At 37.8% G+C, this 25,160-nt stretch overlaps 1 protein-coding gene across 6 annotated transcripts in view; it reads left to right on the top strand.

Moving 5' to 3' along the window:
- Positions 1 to 25,160, top strand: part of LOC310898179 (uncharacterized protein) — a 467,382-nt gene that overhangs the window by 88,853 nt on the left and 353,369 nt on the right. For all 6 annotated transcript variants that reach the window (XR_014583048.1, XR_014583049.1, XR_014583050.1 and 3 more), the window contains 5 exons: positions 142 to 308; positions 1,637 to 1,755; positions 6,369 to 6,442; positions 10,860 to 11,034; positions 22,478 to 22,578. The gene's annotated coding sequence lies outside the window, so the exon portion shown is untranslated. The remainder of the gene's footprint in view (positions 1 to 141; positions 309 to 1,636; positions 1,756 to 6,368; positions 6,443 to 10,859; positions 11,035 to 22,477; positions 22,579 to 25,160) is intronic.

Here is a 25,160-nt window from a genome sequence, read left to right as displayed (position 1 = left end):
TGTTATGGCTGTTTTCATATTGTGCATCTATTCTTGCAGATTTTTTTCCTTTTTTCTTTAATTAAATCCTAACTATTCTCATACTAAAATAGTTACATCTTGTTTTGACCTTGATTTGTTTGAACTTTTAATGCCCCAAAGGTCGTAAGGGCCATTTATTCAATTATTCATGCAACCATTGGGTAGAGGAGCTGCACATTTCAGTTTCATTCCAACTGCTTGCAAGTTTACGGTTAAGAACTGCTGTAAGGTCCAGCGAGCTCAGGACTGCCTGCCCCTATACTGCAGTGTCAGTTAATTGCAAGGAGGTAAGGAATTTTACCTACTTGAAAAAAAGTACTATTACAAAATGAAATAAAAGAACAAATGATTTTTGCTAGTGACTGTGGTCCCCTTCTAAATTGCATTACCAAAAAATCGGCATTCTCTGTCTTATTATTATTGTTAGGCTTTTAGCTACTATGGCTTTGTTTATCTTCCTTAAAAGGAAAACTATAAAAGCTAACCTTAATGCTAGATTTTACAATGTTTACTGAGCTGCTTTTTAAAAATTTTCTGAGCTTGTAAAAGTATAATTATCGTATCCTAATAATTATAACAGACGACATTTCTCTTCCTCTTCACACTGTTTGATCTAAACTGCAAATTTCTGATCTTCTTGTCAAAGACAGAGCTGTTTTCTTGGGAATATTTTGAACTTTGATGAAAGTTTTATGACACTTCCAACAAAACATGCTGCTCATTAAAGTTTTATAGAGAGAGAGCTCTATCTGCATTGTTTTCAAATTGTAAATATCTCATAATTGTCATCAATGAGTAGTTGATGAAATACCTGTTCCCAGAAGCTTGTATCTGCAGACAGGATCTTGGTGTCTCAGATGAATATGTGCTTTCACTGTCCCAGAGTACCAAGACTTGGCTCTTTTTGTTTGGTTATGGCGATGGTCCCAAAAGTCAAACAATGATGAAACTGATGATTTATTTATAACATTTTGCAAGGCATTTGCAGAGGAAACAAATTTTGTAGTCTTTAAATATCTTATTCAAATCTTTCTCTTTGTCATAAGAGGTACCAGGAGATTAGTGTCCTGTTAGTTTCCTTCATACACTTTTTATGAGTCAAAACTTACACATCTGTCTTTGGATAGTAGTGGTTAGCAATGGTTCCTCAACTATGTGAACGTAAGCAGCAGTGCTGTTTAATCGAAGGGCATCCAGCTCAGACAACTGGCAGCTGACACAACTACTAATTCTCCTTAAGACTTCAGCCTCAGGGAGACATCCCAAAACCAATGAACAAGAAGATGTGTGTGTGTATTTGCATGTGTATAGGGCTATTTCAAAAACATACTTGATATATGTCAATTTCAAATCAATCAATATTTCTTGTAATATCTTGGATAATTGTAGAGAGAAAGCGACGCATTTAATAAAATGCTGTTCCCTTTTGAAAGCACTTGGGTAACTTGACTCCCAGACAGCATGAGGTTTTATCTTGTTGTTATGAAGATATAAAGACATTATTCAGATTTTTTTTATTATTTTTTTTTAAGAGACAGTCCAATTAAAAATGAGAACATTATTATTTGATAGTTACCTAATTAGAACAAATTACATTCTTCTTTCCTGCTAACAGCATGAGGAATACCTGTCTGTTTCCCTTCTGGCTCCATGGAATGTGCACACACTCAGAGGAAGCAGATCGTGTGTCTCAAAGGCCATGTACGCTCCACTAAACTGAAAGTAGTAATCCAGGTGAGTTGGATGGAGATTAAAATGCTTTTCCTCAGATGAGGTGTATGCTTTGCATATTGACAAGTGGTATTTTTCCTGAATCACCTCCTGAAGGTGATTTTTTGTCTTAATTGACAATGTAGGGAACCTAGGGAAATTGTCTGAATTTAGCTGGGTTAAGTGATGTGAGTACCTCTTTCAGTCATAAAAGTAGAACATAGATGTTCATTTAAATTGTAGTGCTAGCAGAGCTACAAAACAATGATAATCACAATATAATTAGAATCTGTATCATGAGAAAGTTATGTATATGAAAGTGTTAGAATGACAATAAACTTCAGGAAGACAGATTTAATAAAATGAGGGAGCTCATCAAAAATGCCCTGAGGAGGAGTAAACTCCTTAGATGTAGCATTTATTCTACTTAAGGAAACAGTAATGGTGTCTCAGGAGGTATTGTACTGCTGAACAAAATGAGAAATAGGAAGACAAGGAAGAAACTTACATAGCTAAATAGCAATTTTAAGTGATTGAACCAAGAAGAAATCCTTCAAAATCAGATCAACTGTAGAAAATAAAGAGGAAAATAAAATAAATAACAACAATAAACATGTATGAAGAACACAAGAAAGGTCAAAACAAATTTCCAGAGTAAGTAATGAAATACATAAAGAGAAATAAACCCTCTCTTTAAATACATGTATTAAAATAGAAATACTAGACCTGATGGATAAAACCCTATTTTGCTTATGTGAAGTATTATAAGAGATTCTGTTGGGACAAAAAAAAAGGTAAGGAAACAAAACTGGTAAATTGTTGGGGACAGATATTTGGCATAAGCTTTTACAAATGAATTCAGCTATGAAATGTCTGAACATCCAACAAAATAATCCAGAAGATTGAAGAGATTTGGTTATATCTGTATTTAAGAGGGTTTTTAAACTTTTATAGGTCTAATCCTCACTAAAATACAACCACAGAATGTCTGTAACATCCTGGTGGAAAAAGGTCTAAGCTGGACAGTGTTTTAGGTATGGAAATTGTGTTTCAGTAATTGTTTTGCATTTTTTGGAAATTGCAGTGGATATAGAATAACTGAATGAATTGGACTTTAAGTAACTGAGGAAGTTAAGTAGGCACAGGTAAAATATTTGTAAAAAAAACAAAACATGTTGTTCCACTGCTTAACTACCCTCTCTGTGAAGAAATTTTCCTGATGTCCAAACTAAACCTCCTCTGGCACAACTTTAGGCTGTTTCGTCACATTTTATCACTTGCCACTTGAGAAAAGAAACCCATATTCTCCTCTCTGCAACCTTCTTTCAAGTAGTTGTAGAGAGCTATGAGATCTCCCTGAGCCTCCTCTTCTCCAGACTAACCAACCCCAGTTCCCTCAGCTGTTCATCATAAGTCTTGTTTTCTAGTCCCTTCTTCAGCTTCCTTGTACCTCTCTTCACATGCATGAGCAAATCAATATCCTTCTTGTAATGAGGGGCCCAAAACTGAACACAAGACACCAAAGAGAAGATGTTGCCTATAAGAAAAAGAGGCAAGAAACCACCTTTGTATGGTACTAATTAATCTCAGATGTGAATGGTAGAGGAAAAAAAAGGGATGGGTGAGATGAATGAGGGTTTACCATGGATGGAAAAGCATAAAGACCAGTGAAGGAATCTAGCTGAGCCAAGCCCAGGGAAGATGGACATGTAGTATAGAAACACTGATTTAGCAACTAGAGTGGGTTACAAAATGGAAGACATAATCTGTATGTAAAATAAAGCACATAAAATTGGAATGTTAAAGAATGACTTCCAGACTTCCAAAGTGACAATTTTAGCATGGCTAAGTCACTGCCATTGTAGAAACCTCAGGGGAAAGAAAGAAAAAGAAAGAAACAAAGAAAGAAAGAAGGACTTTGCTAAACACAGCTTCAGGCAAAAAAAAACAAGCAAGATATTTGAATTCATAAAGGCAGAATGGAAGGAAATCATAAGGAAAATATTGTAATATATGTCTGTAAATAAGTGGTGAAGGCTTATCTGAGTTATGTTAATTCACCTCTAAATATTGAAAATTATTTGACTCATTTGAAATATTCTCTTATATGAAAAGAGTTAAAACTGAAAATACTATTTTAGAGAAGAAATAAACAGTACGGTTGGCAGAAATGTGGCTTAGAATTCATTTACTTATTGAAGTTTTTAAATACTGAATTAGGAAAAAAAAGCCCCACAGCACAAATACTTCTGTGGTAAATACTGCAAAATTCATTTTAGAAACACAAATCGATTTCCAAAAGTACAAATGCTCCTAGGAGTTGATAGCTGTCCTTATGATGGTCTGTAACCTAAATTATGAAACTCTTCCCCTTTCTTTTCCTTAACTTCATTGTACCAGAGGCAGCCATTTACTGTTGAGACCTGTAAATACTGAAAAAATCCTATCGCTGAAATACCACAGCCCTGAATAACTAGAGCCATTTTGTATTTGATCAAATTGGGACCTTAGAAATAGGCAGGGCAGATTTTTATCCTTAGGTTGTACAACAAAATTATTAATCAACATCATATAGGTGTCTGCTTGAATCCTGTGTATCTTCTTATAGATAATTTAGGCATTACAATTGATAATTATTACAGACATCTGCTTCTAATAAAGCACACGGTAAAAAACAAACAAAAACACAAGAAAACAAACAAATAAACTAAAATCTAAGGATGCAGTGCAACATCGTTCAAAGACAATAGTACCTAACCAGATTTTTCCAACTAGTTTTCTTAAGTTTAGCACGATAAAAAAATATACGTATATAATCATAAAGTTTATTTAAAGGGGAAAATATCATAATGCGTCCATGAAATATTTTAAAGTATAATTTGGAACTTTTTAAAGAATCATTTAAATGTAAAGTTTTAACTATATAAGTACACATACTTACAGAAATATATGTGCATTTATATATGCATATACACACATAACATTTTGTAGTATAAATACAATTAGATGACACTTAGAGGGAACAGAAATAAGAAAAAAAAATCTTGAGCTGTGTTGATAAATTTAAGTGCTTTATTGGCCATGTCCTTCCTTTTGTTGTTATCTTTTCCTCTAAAGCATACTAGGAACCATCTTACATTCTTCCCATGCCCACAAGTCCCATCGATGGGAGCTAGGGAAGGTTAGCTAATTCAGTCACAGCCTTGTTGCAAGCACAGTTCTGCCGCAGGCTTAAGAAGGCTTTTCCCCTCAGTCTGAAGGGCTTATTGAAAAAGGAAATCAGGAGCTACTTAACTCATCCAGTTCACTGCTGTAATTAAAAAAATATGATGCTGCAAAAAGTCAAGTTGAAGCATTATGAACTATGCTTGCCAAATGAAGCTAGAGTATACTCTATCTACTTTAGTTCATAAGACTGACACAACCTTTATATTTAGTCTCTGTGACCTTTTCTGAATTCCTAGTGATTTTAGGTAACTGACTCTCTTGTGTTATGTTATTCTGTGTCTACTGCTTTGTACATGACTCACTAAAACACGAGGATGCGAATACTTTGCTCTAAATAATACACCCCTCTGCAGATATTAAATGATAGGTATGTCCCAAATGAGAAAGGCGTCAGCCTCAAGAAAATGCAAAAAATAGAAGTAAAAGAGGATAAAGTACCACATCACAGCCTTTTACCCAAGAACATGAAGTCCGTAGACACCAGCTATGTACCTTACATGGATGAACTGCCAACATACATAGAAAATAGTTATATTTGAAATCATGAGTTGACTCAGCAGAGCTTGGACAGTAATGCCATAATGCTTCCAAAATGTTCTCTGAAGGAAATCCCCATGTGGGAGAGGTGAGGGGTGGAATGGTGATATAAGACATAATTTGGTGCTCAATAACTGCTCAAGTCTACATGGTGTCAAAAAAAAAAAAAAGATTTTATTTTCAGAGATGCTGAGTATCTCCTTGCTTAAATTGAAACAATGCTATATACCTCTCAAATTGAAACACTAAGTTATGCTTGCAAGTTTAGATACAGATAAACGGCTTCAGACATAAAGAACTCAGTTCACTAAGATGTAAAGGAAGAAACAAAGCAGGGATTCAACCTATGTTTAAGAGCTTGGTATCCAACATAACCGGTGTATTTTCCTGTCTTTGTCTAATGCTTGCCATCTAGAGAGATACCCAGTTGTAGTTCATGTGACCCTACCTGTATCCCACACACTTTTATATGTAAATATTGTTGGCCTCAAGATACTTTATATTCAATATAGATTTTTTTTTTTTTTCCAGGAGACTGAAAGACTTTTTTATAAAGGTCAGGACTAAAGATTGTCTCAGGATGGGAAGTGGGGCCACAAAGTCACCTCACTGGAGTCTGGAACGACCCGTGACTGTGGCACATTTACACCGTGCATTTGAATTTCATATCAGTTGTTTCCCAAGCAGGCATATTGACAAGACATAGTTCTATGTCTAGTCCTAGAGGCAGTGTAGATGCGTTAGTTAACTCAGAAAAACTCAGTTATCTTAGAAAAATTGGGTGTGATGCTTTGGTCTTATGGCCAGATAGCTTTTGTTCAATGTTAGTGCAGTAAGAATCAGATCATGTCTCTTTGCCTTGTTCTCCACAGCCTAGTGTAGATGTGCTCTGGAGCACACGCCTCCCATCGTCTTCAGAGAGTCTGTGGAAGCATTCCTGGACATGGTCAGTGAAGTGGTACAGCAATAATATTATAGTAAGCTGCTGCATGGTTGTTTACAAACACCTCATGAAAGGCAAAACTGTATTTATGAAACTATACTTATAATCACAAACAAGTGGATAAATTTATTATAATTTCGGTATTATAAAATATGCTAGTATTTGAACAATTTTTAATAAAACTCAAAATACCTTGTGAACATCTACTTGTGTGATCTTAGGATAGGTGCTACATAATTCAGCCTGCAATTCCACTGTTAAAATCAGTTGAAGTGAATTGCTGAAGAAAACGTGAGTGAGTATTTGATCTGAAACAATTATAAGTCTTCTAATGCTTGAAAGGGCCACATAGGTTAAATCACTTCATTTCCTCCTTTTTCTTCCCCTCAGCAATTTGATTAATGCAGATGACTTCCCACCACAGGGGCACATAGATTTGGAATCATTCAGTTCTACAGTGAAATACTGGAAGTGTTCCTATTCCTACCATGGTACAAATGCAAAGACCATGCTGAGGAATATATCATGACAAATGTGACTAAAGTAAACATGTTTTTGTTTGTGCCTCTTAAAATTATTTTATCTTAAAATACCAGGACTTCTTGTCACTGCTCTCTGCTGTGCGCTTAATGTACTGGAAAGATATTTAATGATTCTTTAAAATAGAGGAAATGGACGTTTTAAAACTAGCTGGCTTGTGACAAATTCAGAGATGTTAGAATTGCACTGCAATTAATAGTAATTTCAAATAATTTGACTTGAATGGGCATGTGCTTATAGCATAGGACTGACTGAATTTGGAAGTAGATCAGACCAGACAGCATATTATGCCCACCTATTTGTAGTGAAATTACCAAAACTCTTATCTATGTTGGAGCTTGCCATTCCCACCCGAAACACATCCCCAATTTCCCTTTCAGATGGAGCCAGAGAGTTAAGACTGGGGAATGATACATGCCCCAGAGCTATCTGGTTATGGTGTCAGTGTGATCAGAAGGTTGAATCAGACTCTTGGAGTTGTCCAATGTCATAGTTCTATTCTCTATGGACCTCAAGCTCGGCCTATGTAAATTGCTTTTGGGTATTGTGGCTAACTCCAGTGGACATTAAGCCTTTTTTCAGAAGATAATGCCTTTGTATATGAAAACACCACGTCTAGCTGAGAGACTTGCAAGACAGTAAATGCTGGAACTCCTGTCTGGTTCTGCCTGAGGGAGGCTCTTCCCTGGCCATTCCCACCTCCCCACTGTTTGGTCAGAGCCCACTGAGCTAGAGGTTCATTCATAGGGGTCTAGGAGGGTTGTTCTTACATCATAATCTCACAGCAATACTGTGGTATCTAAGACTAAAAATTTACACGTGTGCTTCTTCACTTTTGGTGTCCTGGATGTTCCTATGGAATTGGCTGTTAACATTTTTCAAGAATCACAGCCCAAACAATACTTATGCAGTTATCTCTCTGAATGTTAACTGAAAAGATTTAGAAGACTAAAACAATTTTTTCTTTCTCAATTATAATAATACTTGAGGCAAAGGCCTACATGTTTCAGAAAACAGAAAGGTAAACAATTTCCAAATTTTTGTTATTCTGCTCATCCATTAATTTCCCCTTAAACTTCAAGGGAACTTCAGTCTGTGACATCCCAAACCATATTTTTCCTGTTAATATTTCCTCCTGATTATAAAATTGTGATTTTCTAATCAGGGAACAAGAGGTACACCAGAAACTGCATATGCAGTCTTGTAGCTGACCAAGACTGTTCTCATTTTGAAATCTGACCCCTAAATACTCTAGCAGTTGTTGTCCTGTTCATTAAAAATATGAGAGAGTTCAAATAAAATACCTTCCTGGAAATCGCAGTCCATTGTCAGAAGAAAAAGAGCAGCTGGTGAATTATCTTCTGTGAATTGCTCACTTACCTCCAAGATAAATACATATATTTTGCAATAATATGTTCCAGACTTTGCTAAAATAGGCCTGTGGTTCTTTAAGTGCTATCTGGCATATCGTATACCTACATATGTAACCCTTATGCTTCAGAGATTAGGATGATTAGCAGAATACAATACTGGCTGCATGTGCACAAGAAGTAAGCATCTTTCCTCTTGTGGAAAAATCTTGTAATTAGGTGCTTGACCATGTCACAACAGCTACAAACAGTACAAATGTACTCAGTAGGAAAGTGCTGTCTGTAATTCTAGGAAGAATAGTATTGTACTGCATTTATTATTATTGCTTTTATAACCTAGGCCATCTATATTCTTCAGTAAAGTTGCATTCAGTCAACTTTGGACCTAAGTATCGGTTTGTTTCTGTAACTTATAATATGGATCATATTGTCTGCATAACACAGTGAGCTTTTATGAGTGAAGATAATTCAGAAAGCATATTTTTGCAAACTCCATTTTGTCCTGATGTATTTGTCTCATTACTGTTGATTGATTTCTGACTATTTCTGTAAAGGCGGTGGTCTATAAAATCGCTACATTGTCTATGCATTCAATGGGAAAGACATTTGCCCTGAGCTGCAAATGGAAATTAAAATGTATTGCAAAGGGGTGGGGGTGGGGGGGGAGGAGGGGGGGAGAGGCAGAGAGGTGGGTTAAAGTTTGTAGCTGTTGTGGTTTAACCCGGCTGGCAGCTAAACACCACACAGCCGTTCACTCACCCTCCCCCCTCCCTCTCTGGGATGGGGGAGAGAAACGGGAAAGTGAAGCCGGTGAGTTGAGATAAAGACAGTTTATTAAGACAGGAATATAATAATAACAATAATAATAATAATAGTGATAATGATAATAGTATTAATAATAATAACGTGTAAGAAAACAAGTGATGCACAATGCAATTGCTCACCACCCGCTGACCGATGCCCAGCCTATCCCCAAGCAGCCGGCCCCCCCACCCCGGCCAGCCACCCCTATATATTGTTTAGCATGACGTCAGATGGTATGGAATACCCCTTTGGCCAGTTTGGGTCAGCTGTCCTGGGTCTGTCCCCTCCCAGCTCCTGCTGCACCCCCAGCCTGCTTGCTGGCAGGACAGAGCAAGAAGCCGAAAAGTCCTTGGCCTGGTGTAAGCACTGCTCTGCAACAATTAAAACATCAGCATGTTATCAGCGCTCTTCTCATCCTAATCCAAAACATAGCACCCTACCAGCTACTATGAGAAAAAATTAACTCTGTCCTAACTGGAACCAGGACAGTAGCTCTGGAAGTCATAGTGGTTATGAAGAGGAAATTCTGGGAAAACGTGTCATTGGATAACCATAATGATGAAAGAAGGAGACTGGAAAAAGAACCCCTTTCTGCTGTTTCTCTGAAAGCAGAATCTTGGAATCTTGTTTAAATCTCTACTGCCACAGGATCAGGCCTGCATTAAGGCAGAGAGCAATCCAAATACTGGAGAAGGTGGATAAACTCGAGAGTTACATCAAAAAAATATATATTGTGTGTTATTTGGTTTAATTGCAGTGAAATTAAACGAGAACTCTATTTTGAGTTATTATCTTGCATTAGACTAAGTATCTCAGAGTGATTTATAGATCTGAATGAGTTAAGTGTCAGGCTGAGAAAGATCATTACTACACCATTTTACATAAGCATATTTTTATGTGCCAAGGAAACTACAGCTTGTTCCTCAGTGAACCCTCCAGTCAAAAAGCAAAATGAAACAAAATCGAAATCACGGATTCCAAAGGAGAGGGAGTTAGGAGAATGAGGATTTTAGAGGCTTGCTTGACAGTAGCTTTCACTTCTTTTCTCACCTGAAACCAACAGCCTTATCACTACCACCTGGAATCAAAAAAGTAATTTGTATCCACTTAAATTGTTAAATGGAAACCACCTAAGTTCATTAGAGCCCACTGGAAAAGAGTTGGTCACGTAAGGTTTAAAGCATGGGGGTGTTCTTTCTCTGTTGGGATATTTTTGCAGCTTTTTATTTCATTGGAATAGACTAGCTGATATTGACATAGTCTCTGTGGGATTCTTTTGCAACACTTGAGGAATGACGCTTTCATTGAAAGTAAGTTTTGTTGGGAGTGAAGATGGTGTTGTTAACAGCCCTACCTAGATCTGAATATTATGAATTATGGGGTTGAAGAGTGTATGTGAATGTTTCTTGGTTAAACATATGTTTCCCTTCAACAGCATAATAACCAGACACAGAGGTGGGTGGTGCAGGCTTTATCAATATAGGTGACTGAATGGTATTTTGAAAGCTGAAACATGGGAACTGTTTGATGACCTAGATGAAGTTCCAGAAGTGGGAGTTATTTTAAATCTTTTTTTTGTGATGTTCTCTCTGCCTAACTGGATAACGAAAGATATTAAAGGTGGGGTCATGCTCTTTCTGATAGACATATGTGTATGTTTTGCACATGTGTAATGCTGTTGTGTTTGTGATGTTGCATGCATGAAGAAGTGAAAGTGCCAGCAGTGAGACTAAGTACATTGCTGGTAGCCACAGCAACAACGAAGCAAAAGCTGGACTCTTATGATTGGTAGCTGCACATCCATGACTGGAACAAGGAATGGTCTGAACGTTTCCTTATCTAGCAAAAATAACATCCTGTACATGCGGCACAAGACTGCAGGTAAGCGTTCAAACCATTAAAAAGGCTGATTCTCATCGATGTGTGCCTCATGAGCTCAGGTCAGGGCTGTCTTCTCCAGCTCTAGTTTGCTGTGGAGCAGTACTGAAACACCAGCTTGGCCTACAGGAAGAGAGGCTTATGCTACTTCAGGCTTTACAGATGGCTGATTTAGTACTGCCAGCTTGAAAAGCTGATGCTTTTTTCTAAACACTGAAAACTAATTGTGTTAAGTCTTTCTCTACTTCTTTCTGTGACTCTGTAGATACTGAGCTTGCTTTTCACAGCACACAAGAAAACAGTAGTGATTGGGTTGCTTTCTTGTAGCTTGTGGCATTTTTCGGTCTCTTCTTTTTCTTTGTTTTTTTTTCTTCTTTTTTTTATTTTCTCTTTTTGCTAGCTTGTTGGTAAGGAGAGTAACTTGTATGTTATTCTTAAATTCAGCAAGTGCATCAAAATTCACCATTACAGGCCTAACACATCTCTTTTTTAGTGGTGGGGAGGGAGGGGGTTCTAAGTTTCTGCCTTTGTGTGACAAGAAGCCACAGAGCTGGATGGAGCCTTGCCTTAATCTGAGACATTTATAAACCATGCCAAAACAAAAGAGAACAACTGAAACGTAGTTGAGTAGGGGTGATGTGACTGATCTCTTGTCATGACTTCATAGAAAGGGGGAGACTGAGGATAGAAGAACTGTGAGAAAGTCATTGTTACTGGATTTTGGGACACTGTCTTTGAAGGGAATTTGATTAGACACTTAATAAATGTGTTCCCAGCATACCTGCTGCATTGATTCTATGACCAGCTCAGGTACAAGGCAGTTGCTGTCAGTGGAGAGTGCAAGACTTGAAACATACCTTGGCAAAATGTCTTAGTTATTGAGCTGGGAGGAATATCTTGAAAAGAGAGAGGGTTATTCTGTTTCTGAGACTGTTTAAGAGATGGATAGTAATTCGGCTTTCCCTTTCATGCAGTTTCTCAAGTCCATAAACTCCATAATTTGCAAAATAAAACATCAGGAGTCCCTTTTAAGTTTTTTCTTTTTTTTTTCTTCCTATTAAGTTTGTTTAAACAATGAATTTCAGATGTTGGCTGCTCTTTGAAAATTATTAAAAGCAGTTCTGTTAAATGTAACTTGTCAGTGGGGCAGGGATTGCTAGCAATTTCTAATGACACTGGTTGTCTTATTACCTCACATCTACAACATACCAGTCCTGAAATGGTCATGGAGTCAGAAAATCTTGCATCCTTTTTTGTAAGCCTAACAATTAGATGCAGCTTTTGCTATTCTGAGATTCTGGCCAAGTATTTTTGGATGGTGAACTCTGATGCTTAGTCTTTCATAATTAATATGCTATAACTATATGGGTTTTCAGGTTTCTTAAAATAATAAACGTATGAATTGGAATTCTATCTCAGAATGCTGTTATATTTGGGAAAATTAGACACTTTAACTTAGTGGTTTTAGTCTTTGACTCTTTCACTATTACTGGAAAAATTACTCTCAGCAAAACTGTTTGTAAATGGTATACTATTTAAAATATACACTTACATTACTGTGATGGTTTTCCATCTTCTGTTTAGCACAGAATAGCTAAGCACTACTCCTTTCTTCCATGATGTCTTGCCACCATGAACAAGAGCTTCAAAAGTTAGAAATTCACTGATGAATTTTAGTTCCTAGTACAAGAATCCCACAGTCTTGAGAGACTACTTGGTAAATTTTGAGTTTGCTGATGTCTGGAAAAAAAATCACCCTGGATAATTCAGTAGAATTCCTGAAGAAATAACAAAAAATAGAAATTTGCCAATGGATGCGGATACTTCTGGGGTAGATACAGCAGGACCTTTGTGGTATACAATATTGTTTTAAATGGAAAGGAGTAACCACTTCCTTAGTGTAATGTCATCAGCCAGATTTCATCACAAATAGAAATTTTCAGTTTTGTTTGCAAAGCCAGGCAAATTTGATTTACACATAGATGCAGCTGCTGAGTTTGAGTTTAGTTCATGTAAAGTTATGAAAATTCATGTTAAAATTCCATCAGTTACTCCATTCCAGTTTCTCTCCATTCCTTGAAAGTGAGAAGTTTTGGTATCTTGAAAGTTTAAAATCCAGATTTCATAGCCTTTGATATAGCATACCTGTTTCTGATACGCTCATAATATGTAAAGGAATCTTATACTTCTATAACCAGAAGGCACTTGAGGACAGTCTCCTGGGATTTGGAATATGGCAGTGAGTTTCAGTTTCACTTTGATGTTTCATTTCATGACAGCCACAACAAATTACCTTAGGTAGCTCTCCTCTTCAAAGAGGAGATCCAATTCCCAACAACAGATGTAGTTTTTGTAGTATTCCTGCCAGGTATGATTTGGATAGCACTGTCATTAGCCTTTCAGATTTTTTTTTTCTCCTGTTTTCTGAAACATCTTTGGCATTACATTCTATAATCTTATTGTAGCTCAGCACAGCTTTGGCCAAAACTTATGCTGAAGCCTCTTGTTCCCCTTGATTATGGCTATATTATTTTTAATATCTAATTAGTGATGGAGAAGCTTAGTTTCTTTATTGTTCCTTCCTACAGTTGAAAATTTCTGATGAAATCCAGACTTTCATCTGGCATGGACTAGTGTAGCTCCATAAAAGTCGATGCTGATTTACACTAGAGAGAGTTTCTCACAAAATGATTGGGAGTTCATATCCTCTTGAGTCATTTTTCTGTATTTTAGGAAGGTCTGTTTAGTTTTTTGTTGTCATTGTTTTATGCATCAGAAATAACACAAAGGATTAATTTGTCACTCCCTTTCCTCTCTGCCTAATGGGATAAGAAGTAGCATGGTTTTCACAGAATATTAGGGATTAGAAGTGCCATTGAAAGTTCATCTAGTCCAATCCCCCTGCCGGAGCAGGAACACCTAAATCATGTCATGCAGGAACACGTCCAAGCAGGTTTTGAAAGTCTCCAGAGAAGGAGAGTCCACAACCCCCTTGGGCAGCCTGTTCCAGTGTTCTGTTACCCTCACTGTAAAAAAGTTTTATCTCATATTTAAGAGGAACCTCCTGTGTTGCAGCTTACACCCATTGCCCCTTGTCCTATCATCGGGTATCACCAAGAAGAGCCTGGCTCCATCCTCCTGATACTCGCCCTTTACATATTTGTAAATGTTAATAAGGTCACCTCTCAGTCTCCTCTTCTCCAAGCTAAAGAGACCCAACTCCCTCAGCCTTTCTTCGTAAAGGAGATGCTCCACTCCCTTAATCATTCTTGTGGCTGTGCTGGACACTCTCATGCAGTTCCCAGTCCTTCTTGAACTGAGGGGCCCAGAACTGGACGCAGTATTCTAGATGTGGTCTCACTAGAGCAGAGTAGAGGAGGAGGAGAAGAACCTCTCTCGATTCTACTAACTACACCCCTTCTGATACACCCCAGGATGCCATTGGCCTTCTTTGCCACAAGGGCACAGTGCTGGCTCATGGTCATCCAGCTGTCCACCAGGGCCCCCAGGTCCCTCTCTCCTTCATTGCTTTCCAGCAGGCATTCCCCAACTTATACTGATGTCTGGGGTTGTTCTTGCCCAGATGCAGGACTCTACAGTAGCTTTCATTATATTTAATTAAGTTTCTCCCCACCCAATTCTCCAACCTGTCGAGGTCCTGCTGGATGGCAGCACAGCCTTCTGGTGTGTCAGCCACTCCTCCCAGTTTAGTGTCATCACCAAACTTGCTGACAGCATACTCCATTCCCTCATCCAAGTCGCTGATGAATACATTAAACAGTACTGACCCTTGAGGCACTCCACTAGATACAGGCCTCCAACTTGCCTCTGTCCCATTAACCACAACCCTCTGGCTTCTCCCCTTCAGCCAGTTAACAGTCCACCTCACTACCCAATCATCCAGACCACACTTCCTCAGTTTAGCTGTGAGGATGCTGTGGGAGATTATGTCAAAGGCTTAACTGAAATCAAGATACACCATGTCCACTGCCTTTCCATCATCTATCCACCCGGTTATATCTTCATAAAAGGTTATCAGGTTGGTCAAGCACGATTTCCCCTTGGTGAAGCCATGATGACTGCCCCTAATGACCCTTTTATCCTTGGTATGTCTAGAGACAATGTCAAGGATAAGTTGTTCCATCACCTTACCAAGGATGGAGGTGAGGCTGACCGGTCCATAGTTACCCGGGTCCTCTTTCTTGCCCTTTTTGAAGACCGGAGTGACATTTGCCTTCCTCCAGTCCTCAGGCACCTCTCCCGATGCCCATGGCTTACCAAAGATGGAGAGTAGTCTGACAATGACTTCTGCCAGCTCCCTCAGCACCTGTGGATGCATCCTGTCAGGACTCGTGGACTTGTGGATGTCCAGCTTGCTTAATCGGTCCTTACCCCAGCCCTCATTAACTGAGGCAAACTCCTCCTTTATTCTGACTTCGTTTGGGCCTCAGGGGTATGGGGCTCCTCAGGAGAGCCTCTGGCATTATAGACAGGTATGAAGACATTCACTAACTTTGCGTTCTCTTTATCTTCTGTCACCAGGGCACCCACCTCATTCATTAGTGGGCCTATGTTGCTTCTAGTGTTAGTTTTATCCACAATGTATTTGAAGAAGCCCTTTCTGTTGTCCCTGACCCCTCTTGCAAGGTTTAATTCTAGGGAGGCCTTAGCTTTCCTATTTGCCTCCCTACATCCTCTGAAAACAGCCTTATATTCCTTCCATGTGGCTAGCCTCTCCTTCCATGATCTGTAGACTCTCCTCTTCCACTTGAGTTTGCCGATCTCACCCTAGGGGGGTGGAAGTTCTACCAGTCTTCATCACTGCTAGGGCGCTGCCTCACCGGTGCAAGCCCAGCTATAACCTCCTCCCCCTCTGAATCTAGTTTAAAGCTTTCCAAATGAGCCCTGCTAATTCCTGTCCCAGAATTTTCCCCTGTGAGATAAACCTTTCCCACATATTACTGTTAGGCCTGATGTCTTATAAAACCAGCCATTATCAAAGAACCCAAAGCCCTAGCACCAGTCTCGTAGCCAAGCATTTATGGACTGGATCCTTCTATTCTGTCCCACGTCATCACCCCAGAATGGAAGGAGGGAAGAGAAAATGACTTGTGCTCCAGAGTCTTTCACCAACTGTCCCAGGGCCTTGAAGTCTTTCCTCGTTCCCCTCAGACTATGGGACGCAGCTTCCTCCCCACCTATCTGGAAGATCAGTAGTGGGTAGTAGTCTGTGGAGTGCACCAGGTTGGGGAGTGTCCTGGTGATATCCCTGATCCAGGCTCTAGGTAGACTACAGACTTCACTTCGATGAGAGTCAACTCTGCATATAGGGCCCTCCGTTCCTCTCAGAAGGGAATCTCCTATTACAATTACCCTTCTTCCTTCCTTTTTGGAGGCAGTCTTGAGGCATGGTGTTAGCTGCCTCTTCTGATGTGACCTCTTAGGTGGGCCTTCCACCACATCCTCACCTACCTCTCCTTCAAGATGCAGGGCCTCAAACCTATTACAGAGGGGCACTTGGGGAAGCAAGGTAGGTAGGGAGGGGGGTTGCCTGCAATGCTGAAGTGGGATTTGCTTCCAACCCTTCTCATCTGTTTGGTCCCCTCCCTCTGCCCGATAGCAACAGGGCAGGGGCTCCACCACCCTCTGGGGAACATCTCCCTGGCGCCCTTCCCTCTGGCACACCAGGGAGTTACTCCACCAGTCTATCTCCTGCTCACACGACCTGATGCCCCTCAGTCTCTCCACCTCTTCATTGAGCTCAGCCACCATGGTGAGCAGACCTTCCACCTGAGAACAGGCAGTCTCCCCACTGCCCTGCCCCAGCAGCGGCAGGCTCAGGCCCTCCCTGCAGCCAGAGGCCTGAACAGCCACGTCTCTGGTCAGGCCCTCTGTCTGGGTTGCCAAGGTCTTTTTGGAGTGAGTTTTCCATGCATATATTTGTGAGTTTTGTATTTGAGATTTTTCACACAACTTGTACCAATTGCAATTGTCTTTCTCCCTGATAAGAGACTTAATATTGTAGTCTGTTTTACCCTACCAAAACCAGAGACACCGTAATCACCACAGCTAGTGTAAGAGAGTGATTCTATGTTTGTTGTTGTTTGCAAATGTTAGGTCTATGAATACTAAATGCCGTAAGTACAAAAGTAGTGTTTATTATTAAGATACAAAATGCAACTGACCTTGCCGTAAGTACAAACGTAGTGTTTATTATTAAGATACAAAATACAACTGATCTTCTCTATTTCTACATGAATCAGAGTCTACTTCATGTTATGTTCCAGCTGTATGCATTACTGAACTTTAACTAATGGTATGAGAGTAGTTCTGCTAATGATAGTGGACCAACTCTCATATGAGAGTAGTTCAGTATCTCTGAGTCAAAAGACATGCAGTTGAATAATACCATTCACTGAGTAATTTCCTAAAGAACTTGTTTCAATTATATTATTAAATGAAAATGGAAGAAGAAAAAAAATGGAGTATACAAAGCGTTCAAACTTTCATTTCATGTGAAGTCCCAAAATTTCAGTGATCAAGTTATTTTGGTAAAACTTAGATGATTACTCTAGATATAGGAATATCTTATTTAAGGCCTTTGATTAAATATTAAACAAGTATTCAAAATTTCCTTTTTTCCTGCTCAGTTTCTTCTCACTTTCACTTTCAAAAGTTCAAACATCTTGAAAATAAAACATTGTTCTAGCCTCCATGTTTGGATAGGACGTTTTTCATGCTTTGCCTTATATTATAGAATGTTTTTTGAATAACCTATAAACATTTGTTTATTTTTTTCATGTTTTTGTTACATTGAAAAAAATAAAATTGCACTGTAGATTGCCCTCTACGTTTTTTAAATGTAAGTAACTAAATAATATCTTTACAATTCAGTACTGTATGGGTAATATAGCAGTATGTTGAAAGGCTTAGCTAGTCCAGTAAGAAATATAATAGTATTACTGTGATAGCGAAAATAGAACTTAAATACAACTAACTTTTTATTAATATTCTACTTGCTAAAGCATGTTTCAGCAGAAGTGAGTGCAGCTTCTAAAGCTTATAACAGAATTACATGAGGTTTGTATGAGTGTTTGTGAGTGAATTTCTATACAGAACTGGAATTTCATTAAAAATAGCGTATTAATATCTAGACATACTTAATGCTAACCATTACCAGAAATTCAACAATTATCACTAGAAATATTAGCCATATTTTGAAGATAGATAAATAATAAATAGAAATATCATTTTCCCTTTGAATAAAAATCAATGAAGCATTTAATATAGGCTCCTGCACTTTATTTTACACTTTAGCATATGGCTTTAAGTAGTGTGATCAAAGTTCTTGTGCTTGCAATGATGGCAGCATCTTCCTTTTCTATGCACTGGAGCACTATGCTCTGTGTGGGGCTCCTATGATATCATTGGAAGTGCTCAACCTAGGATGAAAGTAAGAATCGTGAGAGAGAGATACAGATTATAAATGATATATATATATATTTTTCCTTAAGTGGCTTAACCTTCAGCAAACCCTGTAATTCAGACATGTCACTTCGGAGTTGGCTTTGTTCCAAATGGAAAGGAAAATACGACCACTGCAGTGCCATTTATCAATCAGATGTGAATCTCTCTACTATATTGCAGCTTAGACCATGAGTCCTTTCCTCTAAGCAATTAATTTGCATGAAAGTCTAGATGTAATTCAGCTTTAGAATTTTATGAATAGAAGTCATTAGCAGTGATATTGAATAACTAAAAGATTTAGGTTCTGTGCACAAACTTAAAGCTCATTCTAATTAATTGTTTTTATTCGTTTTGAAGTATTTTAGTGACTTTTTAAATAGGGAAATGTGTACAATACTTAATAAAGCTATTTACAGCCAGGCAGATGACATTTCAAGTATTAATTCCTGGTTGGTTTATCTTAAACTTGTGCATGTACAGATATATATATATAACATACTGCTTTAGTTTGGAACTTTATATTCAAAATTCTGAAAGCCAATGAAGGCTGGGGGGGGGGGGGGGGGGGGGTGAAGTAAAAATGTAGAATCTCTCTTGACCAAAGTAAAAGCGTGTAGTCTGCAGTCTCTGTAGATCCTACAGCTCCCAGCAGTTTCATGCCTCGGTTGACTTGATTTTAATTGAAGAAGATTATTGGCACAATTGGAATATATCTGGCACACATTTGAAAAGCTGGGAGACCAAAATAGACTTGAAAAAATGAGAGACAGAAAGGCTTTATGGATCTTCAACATTTTAGGGAATGGTGGCAGAGAAGGAAGGACTTCCCTTGTGGTCTAGTAATTTTATTTCTGAATGTTCATTGCCTGAGGCATCATTTAAAATAATTGTCACTGACGTTAGGCCTGACTATGAGATGTGTGTTTGTTTGTTTTTTTGGGGGATGGTGGTGGGGTTGTTTGTTTTTCTTTTTTCCCTCTCTTCGACTGAGAGACCTGTGACTGGAATTAGACTGGTGATGCGGTAATGGTTGGTAGCTGTCTGCATAGCCTCTGCAAGGTCTTTTAGTGCTTATCTCTATCACACTTAAAATATTTTTATCACTTTGCTTAGGGAAGTAGAAAGCAGGAGAAATGAACTTCACTGCACACAAAGTTAATAATTTTATATACTGTGTCTGTTCTGATGTGGTGCTATTTCCACTAGGCTGAGTAAGAGAATGGAGCATCTAAAGAAGTTTGAGAATATGAACCTTAAAATTACATCTTAATGGTAAATACTGAGGAGGAAGAGCAACTACTTTAGCTAATCAATAATATGAAATATCTAGCAGTTATAACTTGGTCAGGAGTATATTTAAACTGGAAATTAGAAGGGCGATCAAAAGAGCAAACATAAAATGTCATTTCAGTTATGGTAGGGAGGTCAAAAAGATAAGATGTTCCAGGATGGAGACTGATAAGTTTTTGGGAAGAATTATGGAAATGCTTAGGGGAATTTCTGGAGATAAGAAATTCAGAACGGGGAACACTGAACCTAGTATATCCAGCGTGAACCAGTGTTTGTTTTATTGTCTTGTGTTGTATACGTGCAATGTTTAAAGGTTTGTTAGTTATTTGTAATGGAAATGAGAGGAAAGAAACTTTACCACCTGCAGATTTGTAATTTGATCACAAAGATCAAACACTTATGTTTCTTTATTTGCTGCCTTTTAAAATCACTGCTCGTTCCTAGAACTGGTGTGAGAGGCCTTGTCTCCACCAACACATGAAGTTGCAAAGACTTGGCAGATTCACATAAATTTTAAGTCAGAAATTGTTTCTGCTGCCTCTTCCCCCCAGTGTGTTCACCCCCCCACACACACACCTTATAAACTCCAGGCAGTTTTATGATAACCGTGGTTTTGTTTGCATTTTCTTTTCTATTTTGCTTTCTCGATTGGGGTATATTTTGTTTTCCCGACTCCACAGAGACATGTTAAAAACAAAAGCATCACAGTATCAAAACAAACAAACATTTTTCTTCCCTATATTGCAGGGCCTTCAACTGGAGATGTTCTTAATATTTCCCACTGACAGTTCATTTTATATTATCTGCAAGTTTTTCATTTTTGGCCATTTAATATAGGTCCTGTGTTTCTTGTAGTATGTTCAGAAGTGTTTGATAAGCCATGTTGAACAGTGGATGCCATAAACTCTCAACCAGGAACCTATGTAATGAGGAAAAATAATTGTTCAGCATATAAGGGTAGCAATTACTTTTATGGGAATCTGTCAAAGTACTTCCACAGATTTTCTGGTTTAGTTTCAACTAGAGACTAAACCATTATGTAGACTAAATGGTGCGCACTGCAGTCACAGCAATATGTATTCCTTCAGCTGGTGGCAAATAACCAGAACTTTAAGCTCCTTGAATGAAAAAAAAATGTGCCTTTGTATAAGAGATGCACACAAAGAAAAAGAAATAATGACAGAAAAGATGCTGAAAACAGGGAAGGCCATAAAACTGTACAGAAAGAGGTGGAAAATATGTTGAATGATACAAGCTGGCTCTTGAACAACAACAACAACAAAAACGGGAAGATCGACACAACAAAACCACTCTAGCTTTGCTGAAATGATAATCTTAGTAGAATAAGCTGAAAAATCACTGAAAAACAAAGAGCAGCTATGTGTACTCTTCACATTGTGAATGTGGTCAACGTTTTAATCTTTGCCTTCCCCACAGCTTGCTTTACATCCTAGGACAGCAATTTTGGTAGCAGTAAGCTTCAGGACCACAACAGGACTGTTAATGAGTTGGATGTATACACTGTGTTGTTGTATGCCGTGCAAATCAGAATAACTGATTTTGCAGTAACTTTGTTCAGAATATTTGATTTTTTGCTGTGTAGCGTTCTTCTGTAATTCATGCAGTATTTGAGACTTGCTCTCCAGTTAAAGTATTGGGAAAACATAATAAGACAAACTCCTGACGTGTTGGTGGAAGTAGTCTGCCTTATACGTGCCTTTTTTGATGTTTTTCTTCTGCAGGGTTGGAGGTGGTTGGTTTTTTTGTTGTTGTTGTTTTTTTGTTTTTGTTTTGGCATTCTACCTGAATCAGTGTGCTCTCACTTTCAAATTACATTCCTAAAGTTGTTCAAAATTCTCTTGAAGTGTTTATGAACACTAGTGACCATTTTATTGAGTAACTTTAAGAATCTGTTCTGCGAGTGTTTTTCTACCATGTCATGAGCATGCAGCATTATAACACATATATATATGTTGTAACATATATATATATATATATATATAATATATATAAATAAATATATATATAAAAATAAAATCATTAAGGGTGGAAAAGACTTCCAAGATCATCTGGTCCAACCATCCCCCTACCACCAATATTACCCACTAAACCATGTCCCAAAGTACCACATGAACCTTTTCTTGAAAATCCCCAGGGATGATGGCTCTATCACCTCCCTGTGCAACTGTATTTCACTTTCTAAGATTAGTGGTGGTTGAAATTCTTATTTAAATATTTTATTTTGGAAAAAAATATGCTTTGGAACAAGCTTTCTGTGACAATGTGTCAGCTTTGCAGTGACAGTTTTATGATACAATTTCATCTTTAAATGAGACACTAATTCCCTTTTCTTAGAAAAGCAAGTAAAGTGGACTTGGCACGAAGCTAGACTGGCGGAGACTCAACTCCAATTATCTGTGTCTAACTACCTGCCTGTGATCTCCCAACTTCCAGACAAATACCAGCCATTTGCTGTTCTGGAATAGTGTTGTTACTTTTCTCCCCTTTTCTTTATTTTCATTTTCCTCTTCATATTTTTCCCCTGATGCATTGAGAGCAATAAATAGAGGAAAACAGCAGTAACTGATGTGGGATGGAAAACATACTTATCTGTATTTCTGTAGTAAATGTAGCAGTACACACATACACCTGTAGTAACTGGAGAATATCTTCTTCCATTTCCGCACAGGTTTCAGCTCTTTATTGCAGGATGAAATATAAAAGAGAGAAGAATGGGGAGGGAGCAATAAAAATAACACAAAACTAAAACCCAGAATAATTCATCCTTTGGTAAGTCCAGAAGTACTTCAAAGAGAATTTATTTCGTAGCCTTAGTACACTTTTTAAAAAACAAACAAACAAAAAAAAAACCACCATAAACCAGAAAATAGATTTGCAAAAGGCACTGATGGTTCTTTACAAGTGACTATATCTGGATGGTGTGTATTGTGTCGCAATATAAATTTTCCCCTTTTTTTTTTTTAACATTGTAAGGTACTAATGTAAAATTATTTGGGAATCTATGGACTAATGTGACGGAAACATGTTTGAATTTTCCTTTTTAAGACCGAATTGACTACTGTAGTCAAGGAGTATATGTAGTTAAAGATATTTTTTCATTCACTAGCAAAATACTTTCAAAAAAAAGTGATAAAATTATTCTACTCTGTGGGAGCATATAGGCAACATGAGTCTAAGCAGACACAGTGTCAGTTTTGATTTCACTGTTCTTCATTATTTTTCAGTATTAAAGTTGAGAGCTTATTGCTGACGAAAGTGAGCATCATGCACTGAAATGTCAAATTTCTAAACTGCTGCCTACCAGTGAAGTTTCCTCCCTTTTTGTCTGTCTTGAAGAAAAAAGCGTTGGTGGGTAGGGGGCTGTTGTGTTGTCAGTTACAAGGAGGAGGCTGAGCTCCACACAAGGTTTCTGCTAGTTTGCTGCTATTAGGATGCTCTAGCTAGTCAGATAGGGGAGATAGACTTGACATCAAGGAAACAGAGACTTTCAAAAGTGAAAGATTACTAAAACTTTGTAAGATATTTGGATGCCTGGCTTTTTTAGGGGAAAGATAAGTGGCCAGCAGCTGTTAGACAACCAGCAAGAAGGTTTAGGGTGATGAGGGTGATAAAAGTATAGTGCTGCTATAGTGAATAACTATCAGACCTCTGTGAAATATCTTCCTATCAGATGTATTATTTTCTCTACCCACATGCTGCAGTAAAAAATCCTGAAAGTGAATTTGCAGGTTCCTTATTAATGTGTTTAAACACCGAAGGTTGTACTGGGCTAAACTACAGCAGATCTTGTTTGCTAGATATTGGAAGTCTGCCTTCTGTTCTGAATATATTTTTCTTTCCTGGGACAAAGAGTAAGGATTTTTCCTCTAGCAAAGACACTTCTCAATAAGGATCTCAATCTGATTACAGTGCAAAACACCCTGTATTGAAAGGCTTTCTGCCACAGTGATCGTTACGTTGTGATTCTGTGTCCTGCTGTTACTAGCTAAGCTACACCAAGCTAGGGATAAAATTTGCTGGCCTAGGTCATAGTTTTCCACTATTGGAGCTCCAGAAACAACATGTAAATTGCTCATTTATGGGTGATTGAATGTTTTACATGTTTGCTGGTGTCAGACGGGAAAATCTTTCAAAAATGTCTGGTAGTAGTGAACAGATACTGGAAAAAAGGCATTTGCTCTTATATGGCAGTGTTCTTTGGAAAGAAATCTAAGATGTATGTAGAGGTATAAGCTTAGAAAATGAATCCCAGATTTAGAGTACATTATTTAAATTGTATGTGTATGTATCTATATAATATTATCTTGCAACATAAGACATCTATGCCTAAAACAATGCTTTAAAACAAACAAAAAACCACAAATGCTTCCCCACAAGTTTCCAGCTATGAAGTTGGATGAACATAAAGGAGAGGGTGGGGGGAAGTATGTGAATAATACTTAATTTTTTCACAGGGTTTAAAACAAAAAAGTACATGCACGCTTTTCTTCTAGTTCTTACTTAGCAAGTGTAGGTCACAGTTTTTGATTGCCTGGTTAGTTGGATTATTTTCATTGTTTGTATTCTCCTAAGCATATGTGCTTTCTGTACTCTTTCAACTGATGTTGAATTGGATAAGCTGCTGCTGTCTGTCTTGAGCACGATTCATTATGACCAGAGCCTGAATAATCAATGAATTTCATAAATTTCTACGTGTGTATTGAAGCAATAGATATTATTCAGAAAATAATATTTTGTGATTAAGATAACATTAGTTGGTATTCTGTCAATCGCTTTATGTTCCATGTACAATTAGAAGTTCACAGCAAAAGAGGTAGGACATTCATCTTAGGAGCAGTAATACGCAGAATAGTTCTTGTTATAAAAGTAATGAAATAAGAGATTTGAATGTTAGAAATGTATTGCAAAAGTATTTCATGAATGCTAACAATATGATTATATATAACTAGTAGATAACTTTCCATAACCTCCCAACAATTTCTGTTTAAATTGTACCACATCTGTACGTTTGACCAGCTTAGTTCTTCCTCTATTAGTTAGTACTAAAACATAATTCCTTTCAGGGTAATATCGTGTCCACAATTGATTCTCTCTTCTAATTTGTTTTATAACCTGTTTTGTTTTCCATTAAAGAAAATATTCTGTTTCAGTCCGATTATCTGCAAGACGGATGGATTTAGCACTTTTGTAGACACTTGATAATACTGTCTTTTGATCTTGATGAAAGTTTCTTTTTCGTAAACTGTGAATGCAATAACTACATTATTCTTAAGTGAGATGAGTATGTTTAGTATACCTTCAAGTTTTTATGTGTATTTTAAGTTTTCCCTTGAGTCTCATCATAATAATAG

This window comes from Anser anser, assembly GCF_964211835.1.
Source record: "Anser anser genome assembly, chromosome: 4".
NCBI classification, from domain to species: domain Eukaryota; kingdom Metazoa; phylum Chordata; class Aves; order Anseriformes; family Anatidae; genus Anser; species Anser anser.
Note: the sequence above shows the minus strand (reverse complement) of the source record. Positions and strands in the feature narration are given on the sequence as shown.